The sequence below is a fragment of the Chiloscyllium punctatum genome, chromosome 2 (genome assembly GCF_047496795.1).
Source record: "Chiloscyllium punctatum isolate Juve2018m chromosome 2, sChiPun1.3, whole genome shotgun sequence".
In the NCBI taxonomy this organism is placed as follows: domain Eukaryota; kingdom Metazoa; phylum Chordata; class Chondrichthyes; order Orectolobiformes; family Hemiscylliidae; genus Chiloscyllium; species Chiloscyllium punctatum.
The window spans coordinates 155,915,861-155,925,133 of record NC_092740.1 but is presented as its reverse complement, the minus strand read 5'-3'; the positions used below and the strand labels follow the sequence as shown (position 1 = coordinate 155,925,133).

The following is a 9,273-nucleotide window of genomic DNA, read 5'->3' as shown; positions in this document are numbered from 1 at the left end:
CAGTAACCTGCCTAATTTGCAGCCTCAGAACAGCCCTAACTTTATCGTGATATTGATGTTTACAATGCCTTCAAGCCTCCTGCTTCTCTGAATGAGAATTAGTGGACCTAAAGTAGTGCCTGGTTAATGCTGTTGATAAATATTTATTGGCAACTGAATTGAGGTAATCTAAACTTGTTAGATTTTTACAAGAAATAGAACAATGGAATTTTATTTATTGATCTACAGTCAATTTAAACATGTTTACTGTGCTAAGGCAATCCCCCTCATTGATATGAAAAAAACACAGAAGGTCAGGCAGCATCAAGGGGCAGGAGAGTTAACGTTTAAGGTCGGAACCTTTCATCAGACCTGAAACACCAACTCCCCTGCTCCTCTACACTTTATCAACTCCAACTTTCCAGCATCTGCAGTCCTCACTATCTCCTCAATCTCCCCATTGATTGCATGTTTGAAACAATTTTGTTGTAAAACCACCTTGAGTAGACATAAAGGAGAAAGGCACAAGGATGGTGTGTGTTGTGGGGAGGCAGATAACGAAGCAAGAAGTATGGAGCTAAGCCAGGGCAGATTGGAAATTGGAAGAGATTGCATGATAACTGGGGGAATGGAATGTATGAAGGATGTTTAGGTGAGTCTACCATTACCTTCGATTGTTTCAGCCACCACTGACTAAGACCTCCACGCTGAGCATCTTTGTAGTGACAGCTCTATCTCCTTCATCATGGTTAGGGCATGCAGGCAACAAGGGAGTTGTCCCTCAATCTTCACTGAAGCCAAAATTTTGAAGCTCCTTAACAGCATTCTGGGTGTACTTGTACAACACAGACTTCAGCATTTCAAGAAAATGGCACCAACTCGGTGAATGCAGTTAGGGGTGGGCAATAAATTGTGACCTTGTCAGTGATATCCACAAACCATGAATTAGGTTAAAAGAAAACATAGTTGGCCGAGATGCTGATTGAGTTGACGTATTCTGGTAATAAAATCACACCAGGACAGCCAACTGATTACTTAAAGGTTGGGGAAAATTGCCACTAATTAGAAAAATTCCCATATTAGACAAACATCTCCTATTTCCATGCAACCAATAACGCAAAATTTAAATGCAGTACTTCATCACTCACCAAAACTCAGAGAATTTATTAACACTTAGAAACATAGGATCATAGGAACTGGAGGAGACCATTCAGCTCCTTGAACCCATTCATGGCTGATCTGTGACCTAATTCCGTACACCTGCCATTGGCCCTTATCCCTTAATACCTTTATTTAACAAACAAAACTCTATCTCAGATTTAGGATTAACAACTGACCCTGTATGCACTACTATTTGTGGAAGACAGTTCCAAACATCTCACACCCTTTGTGTGAAAAGGTAATTCCATCATACACCTTGCCTAACAACTGTTTCATATTGCAGAATTATTGATTCTTATAAGTGAAAAGAAAATATTAATGGAGTTACACATGATATTAAAAAAAAGGTCATAGTAGTTGATATAATAGCAAATCTCCAATCCTATTCTTTGGGGGAAAAAAGCCTTTGCCATGTTTATATTTTTCAGCATGTTGCTGTTACCATCTTTTGTGTCTAAAAGCAGTGGCTGCATACTGTCGTACACTTACACATACCAGCCAACATTTTGTCCATGAAACCATTTGATCCTCGGAGCATCTTAAATCATGTCATTGTCCAATGTGACATACACCAGAAATCACTGCACAAAGCAATTCCTATTTCTTTCTTCATTACTTGGGAGGGATAAATTCATTTCTGCATCCCCACCACTCTGTTTTTCTAAATCAAAATAGACTAAAGTTAAATCCAGAACTTTCCCATTCTTTGTGGCTTAGTTATTCAATATGTTAACAACTTAAGCCTCCAATGAAACAGCATTTGTGGTTTATAATACATCTCATGAGGTAATGTCTTTGGATTTTCTTCTATTCCGCTTTGTTTTTGTCCTACCATTCATTGTCCATGGTCATACATACATCCACCCTTTCATGGTACCTTGACATCTCCATCACCACCACTACAGGCATTGAATCATGAGAAATGTGCTCTGTTAGTAACAGTAAATGCAAAATTCTGGACTCCGGCAACAAACTGGCCATTAACTTTAACCCTTGCTCCAGTCCCAGACCTATAAATTGGTGGTAGAACAGTAATCCCTGTTTAATGTGCGAGAAGATTTGTTAAAGCAGCCCAGCATTTGGGAACTGAGCACTTAGGAAGTTGTTCCAATCAGTAGTTGAGCTCTATCACACAACAAGGCTTCAGTGTTTCATACAACTGGTTTACTGGCATGAGGTAGCTACTTATCAATTGAGGCCATGATGTAAGTGATTCTCAGTTAGCATCCTACACACACCTGGCATTTAACCAGTGATTCTTGAGACCCACGTCTGGTGGCATGCTTGGCAATTTTCTCTGCTGCACATGCTGGTGTTGGGTGTGTCCATCAGAGACTTGGCCAAGATTTTACCACCACAACTTGCCCTCTTTCCATTGGCCTAACCCTAACCCTAAATCCCATCTCCTCACTGGCACCTGCTAGCTTGGTACCCGGTGAGGCTCCCAAGTAATAAAATCCCAACTTAATGCTGCACGCCTCTAAAGTATTGTAGAGCTGCTAACTTCAGACCCTGAGGAGTAAAAAAACCAGTTTCCACTTGATTGGTTTTCAATTGGCCATTGAATGGCTGCAGAACAGCTCGCATTCCACTTGGCAACCTCCTGCTTGACTTTTTGCCAAGTGGACCATTCAGAGAAGCAAGACCTGTTACATCAGCAGTGCAGATCAGTGATCTACAAAACAGTCAGGGCTAAAAGAAAGAAGCCCTGAGTGGCTTAAGGTCAGTAAGAGACTTAAAACTCCTAAAAATCAGGAGGCTGTGGAAGAAGAATTTAACAAACCCATGTTGAGGAATAAGTGAGCTGTGTTAACAAGTTGTTTAAGGATTTCAGGAAGAGACATTCTCTAAAGAAATAACATTAAATGACTTTAGAAGTTTTAGAGTCATTGAGCTGTACAGCATGGAAACAGACCCTTCAGTCCAACTTGTACATGCTGGCCAGATATCCTAAATTAATCTCATCCCATTTGCCAGTACTTGGCCATATTCCAGGACAGGAGGTGATTGATCAGAACTGAAGCTCGTTAAGACAGTTAATGAGAGATTGGTTCTTGAAGGGAGTTTCAAGACCAATTCGGCAGAAATGAAGAATTATAATCTCTTGTGAAGTTTAATTAGATTTGATAAACCATTGTGTCACTGACATATAGGGGCAGTTACTGAGTGATCTGATACTCTATCTACTTTAAACATCAAGTTCCTAACCAGATTCTAATGTAATTTATTAATATCATCCAGGATAATACCATAAATGTTGCAGTCAGGGCTCATCGTGTAATTTGAAATAGATCATGTGAATTGTAAATAATTCGTTATAGAAAGATATATTGAGGCTTCTCAGGATGATCAGTGGTATTTTAGGAAATTCCGAAGGTCTTGCAAAGGATCTACAACATCTCAACTTACTAAAAAAGGAAGGGATATGGCCCTGGTGCTGGCAGGTGGGACTAGATTGGGTTGGGATATCTGGTCAGCATGGACAGGTTGGACAGAAGGGTCTGTTTCCGTGCTGTACATCTCTATGACTCTCTTTATGACATCGTTGGTCAGATTGCTTTTTCCCTTTTTTTTAAAATAAATCACAGAACACTAATTTTAGTCTATGTATAAGTTAATCCCTGCATTCACTGTATTTTTGAGATGTGTATACAGCATTCCCTGCACTTACTAATTCCGGAGAAAGTCACTGATGTCAAGTTGAGTATATCATCCAGCCTACTTCTCCTTACCCAGAGCACTCATACCATGAAGCGTTTGTAGCCATTGTTACTTTATTCTCCACTTGCTTTCCCTTTAAAATAATGTGGTGGCAGTGAACACACCAGCCGAAATATCTTTAAAGATGATGTAATTTTTATTCACATGTAGAAGTGGGTTCTTGGGTCACTTTGCTAATTTCTACATTATTGGGCATGCATTCTGACCTTGATGCCAAATGACAAATCGTTTATTTATTTCTGTTGAATACTTGCTGACTTTATAAACTATGGATTCATAAACCTGTTTCACATAGCAAATTATACGTATTTTGCAACGAATAACATAGTTGTTATAACCTTGAAATCTGTGGGTGTATGAGTTCCAGGCGGGAACACGTACATGCAATGATCAAAATTATTGGTCTCAAAATAGTTGCTACAATTTTTTTTTGGAAGCAGAAAAATAAACTCTCACGGGGTAGTAGGCAATTTGGCAAACAGAATCTCAAAGATCTACCAAAAGGACAACTTCTACAAAATCAAGAAACATTTTAACTCTTCCATAAGGATCCAGTCTTTATTTTCTGTGCACAGTGCAGGGAAAGAAGATTAACTTAGAATCAGGTCAATGCCGACCAGATATCCCAACCCAATCTAGTCTCATTTCCCAACATTTAGCACATATCCCTCCAAACCTGTCCTATTCATATACCCATCCAGATGCCTTTCAAATGCTGAAATTGTACCAGCCTCCACCACTTCCTCTGGCAGCTCATTCCATACTCGCACCATCCTCTGTGTGAAAAAGTTGTCCCTCAGGTCCCTTTTATATCTTTCCCCTCTCACCCTAAACTATGTCCTCTAGTTCTGGACTTCCCCGTCCCAGGGAAATGACTTTGTTTATTTATCCTATCCATGCCCCTCATGACTTTATAAACCTCTATAAAGTCACCCTTCAGCCTCCAACAGTCCAGGGAAAACAGCCCCGGCCTATTCAGTCTCTCCCAATCGCTCAAACCATCCAACCTGGAAACATCCTTGTAAATCTTTTCTGAAACCTTTCAAGTTTCACAGCATCCTTCCGATAGGAAGGAGACCAGAATTGTACACAGTATTCCAAAAGTGCCCTAACGAATGTCCTGTACAGCCGCAACATGCCCTCCTAACTCCTGTACTCAATGCTCTGACCAATAAAGGAAAGCATACAAAACGCCTTCATCACTATCCTTTCTACCTACAACTCCACTTTCAAGGATCTATGAACGTGTACTCCAAGGTCTCTTTGTTCAGCAATATTCCCAAGGACCTTACCGTTAAGTGTATAAGTCCTGCTAAGATTTGCTTTCCCAAAATGCAACACCTCACACTTACCTAAATTAAACTCCATCTGCCACTCCTCAGCCCAATGTCCCATCTGATCAAGGTCACATTGTAATCTGAGGTAACCTTCATCGCTGTCCACTACACCTCCAATTCTGGTGTCATCTGCAAACTTACTAACTATATCTTCTATGTTCACATCCAAATCATTTATATAAATGATGAAAAGTAGTGGACCCAGTACCAATCCTTGTGGCACTCCACTGGTCACAGGCCTCCAGTCTGAAAAATAACTCTCCATCACCACCACCTCTGCCTTCTACTTTTGAGCCAGTTCTGTACCAAATGGCTAGTCCCCCCTGTATTCGATGAGACCTAACCTTGCTAACCAGTCTCCCATGAGGAACCTTGTCGAAAGCCTTACTGAAGTCCATATAGATCACGTCTACCGCTCTGCTGTCATCAATCCTCTTTGATACTTCTTCAAAAAATTTAAATCAAGTTCATAAGACATGATTTCCTACATACAAAGCCATGCTGACCATCCCAAATCAGTCCTTGCCTTTCCAAATAAATTTAAATCCTGGCCCACAGGATTTCCTCCAACAATTTGCCCACCACTGACCTCAGGCTCACTGGTCTATAGTTTCCTGGCTTGTCCTTACCACCCTTCTTAAACAGTGGTACCACATTAGCCAACCTCCAGTCTTTCAGCACCTCACCTGTGACTATCGATGATACAAGTATCTCAGCAAGAGGCCCAGCAATCACTTCTCTAGCTTCCCACAGAGTTCTAGGGTACACCTGATCAGGTCCTGGGGATTTATCCACTTTTAAAGCGTTTCAAGACATCCAGTACTTCCTCCTCTGTGTAATATGGACATTTTTCAAGATGTCACCATCCATTTCCCTACATTCTATATCTTCCATGTGCTTCTCCACCGTAAACACTGATGCAAAATAGTCATTTAATACCTCCCCCACCTCCTGCGCCTCCACACATTGGCTGCCTTGCCGATCTTTGAGGGGCCCTATTCTCTCCCGAGTTGCCCTTTTGTCCTTAACATATTTGTAAAACCCTTTGGATTCTCCTTAACTCTATTAGCCAAAGCTATCTCATGTCCCCTTTTTGCAGTCCTGATTTCCCTCTAGGTTATTCTTAACCCTATTTACAGTTGTTAATTTTATTTAACCATAAGAGAACATGCTTTGCTAGGTTAACATTTGGAATATGTATATAACATTCCCTGCACTTAGCTCTGTGTGAATTGGCTGACATCCCTCACACAGGGACTACACAGCATCCACATCCCTTACAAAAACCGAAACTGCTGGAGAAACTCGGCGGGTCTGGCAGCATCTGTAGAGAGAAAACAGAGTCAACATTGTGAATCCTGTAACTGTTCATCAGAGCTCTGATGTTCTGTACAAGGGTTACTGGACCTAAAGTGTTAACACTGTTTCCGTCTCCGTGGACGCTGCCAGACCTGCTGAGTTTCTGCAGCAATTTCTGCTTTTGTTTCAGGTTCCCAGCATCCGCAGTTTTTTGTTTTAATATCCACTTGCCATTTTCTGTAGGACAAACAGTAATTCATGTCTCTCCCCTTCTCCTGTTGATGGGTTTCGTTGACTACATGTTACTACTGGCCCAGGTGATCACTATTTACAGATGAATCTTGGCAGTGGTTTTCTGCATGCTGCAACACCTCACTTGTGTAGATAATGAACTGGTGGATATGGCACCAAGAGGCTTCCCTCCTACTTGAACTTCAAAGTGGAAAATTCTCCAACAATGTTAGGAGGTTTCAGGTGAATGTTTAAAAAGAGAAACTTATGGGGCAATAATCCAGTTGTACTAAACAATTACACTGACACATTTGTTAACATTTAATAAAGAAAATGTATTTTATTCTATCAACACACCATTATTTTTTCTTGCGCTAGTAAATCCCTATGTCAGCGAAAGCTTTCCAGTCTATGAAAAGCTCCCAGTCTGTGACTACTTCCCAGTCAGTGAAGAGCTCTCTGAAACAAGTTTGTCTGAAGTACAACCACTCATTTGCAGCAACATAAGGGAAGGCAGCACATTGGGCAGCTATTCACCATGTACTCAAACTGAAGGGGAAATGGAGGAACTGCACACAAATGGGCTTCAGCTAAGCAGCAATTCTGTATCTAGGATTTCTGATTGCAACATCAGATTGAAACCAGTTTAAACTGACCAGATTTCCAAGACTTGAGTCAGAAATACAGCTGAATTGAATTGAATTGAAATTATTGTCATGTGTACCAAGGCACAGTTAAAAGCTTTGTCTTGCGAGCATTACAGGCAGATCACAGAGTTAAATACCATACATAAGTAAATCATAGGTAAACAACAGCAAAAACAAAAACACAGGTACAGGCGGATGTTACGGGTTTGTGAGTCCATTCAGTATTCTCACAACAGTGGGGTAGAAACTGTTACGAAACCAGCTGGTGTGTGTGTTCAGGCTTCTGTACCTTCTCCCTGATGGTAGAGGTTGTGGAAAAACATTGCCAGGGTGGATTCTATAGCTGGGATGTTGGCCCTTGTGATTATCCAGTCGAGTTCATCACTCTCTGTAACTGTCTCCAATCTTGAATGGTACAGTTGCCATACCAGGTAGTGATACATCCAGACAGAATGCTCTTGATGGTTCACCTACAAACATTGGCAAGGGTATTCACCGTCATGCCAAATTTCCTCATCTGCCTGAGGAAGAAGAGACATGTTGGGTCTTTGTGATCAGTGCATCCACATGAAGAGTGCAAGAAAGCTTGTTGTGGATGACCACTCCCAGGAGCTTGACACTCTCCACTAGACTATGTTCCCCAGCCAGTGTCCAAAATATTCAGTCTGACTGAAAATGTTCTGCAGGCAGAACTTATTCTAAAGGTTATACGTGCAAGAAACCTATTTAATCACAGCAAAGGATAATAACACGTCATTTACCATCAGACACACCATAAGGTAGAGAAGTGGAATTAGGCTGTTTGGCCCATCAAGTCTGCTTACTGTTGAATTAATGTAGTGAAGCTGATTTCCTTTTACTTCCACAGCATAAAGCTTTTGACCTCATTCAACTGCGATCCCTGTTGACATTAGCTAACATGCTCAGACTAAAAAATAACTTCCTAATCTTCCTATCGACATAGATCATTGTTACGTTTGACAATAATCTTACCCAGTCCATCATCATGGGTGCTACTGTGCAAACTTTTAACTGTGTGATCAACTTTATACTGTACCATGTTATCATGAATGCATGGTACATATAATATTCTATCATTCATTTCCAGGTTATAGTCCAACAGGTTTAATTGGAAGCTAGTGCTTCCAACCACCTGATGAAGGAGCGTCACTCCGAAAGCTAGTGCTTCCAATTAAACTTTTTGGACTATAGCCTGGTGTTGTGTGATTTTTAACTTTGTACACCCCTGTCCAACACCGGCACCTCCGAATTATAATTCAATTAGAATGGTTGATGAGAAACTGTGGTAAGAAAGCACTTGTCAGAATTTCTGATTTTTCTTTAGCATGAAAACTGCAAGGTGTATGAAGTAAGAATGAATGATTAACCCTGTACTCATCGATAGAAGTTGCATTCTGTACATTCCACATTTCTTTGTGATATTTACACATTTTTTTGGATGAAAAGAAAACAAAGAGATGTCTGTGTGAAATATAAATGTGGAAAATAATGCTAATTTTTCTTTTTGAAACTATCTTACAATATGTTTTGATAAGCTAACACATTGAAAGCAAATGTTGTACACCTGAAAATGAAGGCAAAAACCACTATAGGACAATGCTCAGTGCCTTGAGAATAATGGAACCAACTCTCACTCTACACATCCTTGAGCTTTCACCTCCTTGGCAAGAAGAGAACTTCTCATGATATCTGTTACTGATAATGGCAGAATAGTCTAAACCTTGGGATATCTGTGGGTCAAACAGAATATAGATTCCATTGATAAGAAAGCATTCCAAAACAGAACAAGGGGCTGTTAATGTGATGTAGGAGGTCAACAACTGGAAGTGAGGATTCTTTGGGAAAATAAGCCTGTACTGCGATAGATTTCTGTGTTT

General features: G+C 40.5%; 1 protein-coding gene across 7 annotated transcripts in view; it reads left to right on the top strand.

Moving 5' to 3' along the window:
• dock8 (dedicator of cytokinesis 8) overlaps positions 1 to 9,273 on the top strand; it is a 273,640-nt gene that overhangs the window by 160,270 nt on the left and 104,097 nt on the right. The gene's annotated exons all lie outside the window — the stretch shown is intronic.